We start from the raw sequence: 3,116 nt of genomic DNA on the forward strand, positions 1-3,116 counted from the left end.
CAAGGACAAGAACTATACATCATATATTTAATATTTCATATATCAAATAAATATAATTTTTCTCATCTATGTTTAATATATATAATGTACTGAATTTTAATTTGAACACTTCAGAGTATACTTTTCATTTAATATATCTAAAATATTATATTAATTTGAATCCTTCAAATTATAATATATTTTCTCCATAAATATTTAATTCATAATGGGAACCCTTCCTATTTTTGTTTCAACTAAATTGAATTTTTTTTTAGTGTTACTCTAAGATTTAATAGTTGAGTAATTAAACTCTTTAATTAATCAATTTTTATTCAATAACTTTAGGTCATTCTAATATAGACCTAGATAAACCTAGAGATGCATATGCACTATAAAATAACTTGTGCCCATTGATATAATTATTACAAGCAAGTTGTCCCGTCACGAGTTGTTCGTAATTATAGTTGTGTCAAAAACCCATTTTACCCCTGTGATTATATCTCTAATGAACAATTTGTTTATGATTTAATCATAAACCAAGTTTGTCTCGGTCAAGTGAGAGGACGTGGCTCCATTGTTCGTCTCTCAAAATTGGAACTTAAGGAAACTACTCAACTATGTACCCTACCTAAGTCATTCTCACCTGTGAAATATTAATCTTCTTCATTGATGGACTTATTAAAAGATATTAAATATTTAATGATCAATTTTTATAGAAACTGATTGTATAAGATACCCCACTCACATGTTTCCACATGAACGATTTAGATAAAAAAAAATTGTAACAATTACAAAGTGAGTCATATCAATAGTGTTACTATGATAAGGCACCCAACCTTATCCTATACTATAACCCTTAGGTTACATACTTGAACATTATCCTCCAGTATGTAAACTATATATTGTTCAAGATTACATTAATAACATTTGATTTTTCATACCATAGATAATATTAAATTAAAATAAAATAATCAAAATTATTATTAAAAATTAAATAATTAATTACGCGGCTTTAGGGCATAAATTCAAATATGTACCACTGTTTGAAACAAATGTCACATGTATTGGAATACTTCCCCATTTGATTAGTACGGACGCATAGATCATGATATTATACACGCTCCTTTCCCTTCGTGGCTTTAGACAGTGTGAGCTTACACAAACCTATAGTCAAGCTCGGGGTACATGTCTGAGCCAGCCTAGTCGTTCAATGTTCACGCGCGTGAGTCATGTATAGTGAAGTATTACACAAACAACCCTACATAGATGGGAAAGTAGAGAAGAAAAAAGTTTTATGAAAAGATAGGTTCTACTATGATTGCATGTGATTGTATTTTTCGACACCAGTAATTGGGCTACTTACTTAGTATATTTAAATACTCAAAGCACGTGCTACTGTAGAGGTCATGGAAATAAAGTTAGAGTGTTTGTCAAGCATAAAGTCTGCTAAATAATTTTCCAACAATGTGCTTGACAGTAGTTGTGAAGCATATTTTTTATTTCGGTCTTTCCATTCTTTTTCTTTCCATGTTTCGTGTTACATATGTTACTAGTTTTTTCTTCTTATCTACAGCAAATCACAAAGAAATATTTCAACATTTGATGTAAAATTATTTAGCAGTAATGGATCTTCAAACAAATTATCTTCGTTTTTCATAACATAACATTGTGTTCCCACAACCACTTTTTATCTCATGACCTTAATGACGATAAATAATTATGAAAAGTAACATGAGACGTAACAATTTACTTATTACTTACTATTTGTTATAGTGTATACTTGCACTTATTCTTGTGAATTTGACAATATTATTATATACGTCCACAAGCGATCAAGTTTATGACATCGTTCTAGGGAAACCTAATTTTATTATTTTACTTGTTGTAGAATTTCCTTAGTTGAAGCAAAAAATAAGCCATAGTAAGCTTAATTTTCTACTGCTGCAAAATTGTGTATATGAACCCACCTACAAATTTGGAATTTATTTTGGATGTCGAAATAGAGAGGACCTTAAGGCGAAGGTTAAGGGAGCAAATGGAAATGGTAAAAACAGAGTATATAGCAAATAGAACTTAGAGCCCAACTGGATTGAGTAGATGACAGAGAAAGAGCAATCTCACCATATGCACACCTAGCTTTGGAAGAGATCCATGCATTATTAGACTCAGAATGCAGACAAACACTTTTGAGCTAAATTTCGTGATGTTTCAAATGTTGCAAACCATAGCGAAATTTCATAGACTACCGTCAGAAGATCCACACCTACATCTAAAGTCATTTTTGGGAGTTAGTGACTCGTTTAGATTCCAATGAGTTGACCAAAATGGGATTAAATTGAGTTTATTTCCTTATTCTTTGAGGGATGGTTCTAAGTCATGGTTGAATACTTTAGCATTGGGAACAATTGACTCTTGGAATAGTCTAGCAGAAAAAGTTTTGATCAAGTATTTTCCAACCACTAGAAATGCACGGTTCAGAAATGAGATTATTGCTTTTCAAACATTTGAAGATGAGACATCAAGTGAAGCTTGGGAAAGATTCAAGGAAATGCTTACAAAGTGTCCTTGCCATGGATTACCTCATTTTGTATATATGAAGACTTTCTACAATGGAATGAATATTGATACTCAACAAGTGGTGGATGGTTCTGCCAATGGAGCTATTTTGTCAAAGACAAAGTAATGAAGCATATGAGATCCTAGAAAGAATAACATCTAATAATTGTCAATGGGCTGATGTGAGGAGCAATCCAAGAAAGAAAACTCGAGGAGTACTTGAAGTTGAGGCTTTATCTTTTATCACGCTCAATTAGCTTTAATGACTAATATCCTACAAAATCTAGCATTGGGATAAGGCTCAGTGACCAAAGCACCAGTCCAAGCTACTGTAGTAATGACCCAGGCAACAACTGAATCTTGTATATATTGTGAAGACAAACACACTTTTGATCAATGACCAAGAAATCTGGCCTCAAAATTTTATGTGGGGAATCAAGCTAGTCAAGACAACCTGAAAAATAATCCCTTCTCAAATACTTATAATCAGGGGTGGAGAAATCATCCAAATTTCTAATGGAAGGGACAAACCTCATAAAACCAACAAATGCTACCTAAAGCAAATTACCGGTTTGGATTAC

General features: G+C 32.0%; 1 non-coding gene across 1 annotated transcript; it reads right to left on the reverse strand.

The window, feature by feature from the left end:
* Positions 1 to 2,450: 2,450 nt before the first annotated feature.
* LOC111784139 lies at positions 2,451 to 2,556 on the reverse strand. Its single transcript, XR_002813486.1, has one exon. It is a non-coding gene; the product is annotated as a small nucleolar RNA R71 (small nucleolar RNA).
* Between the last annotated feature and the right edge of the window lie 560 nt (positions 2,557 to 3,116).

Source organism: Cucurbita pepo, unplaced genomic scaffold (assembly GCF_002806865.2).
Source record: "Cucurbita pepo subsp. pepo cultivar mu-cu-16 unplaced genomic scaffold, ASM280686v2 Cp4.1_scaffold000155, whole genome shotgun sequence".
NCBI classification, from domain to species: Eukaryota; Viridiplantae; Streptophyta; class Magnoliopsida; order Cucurbitales; family Cucurbitaceae; genus Cucurbita; species Cucurbita pepo.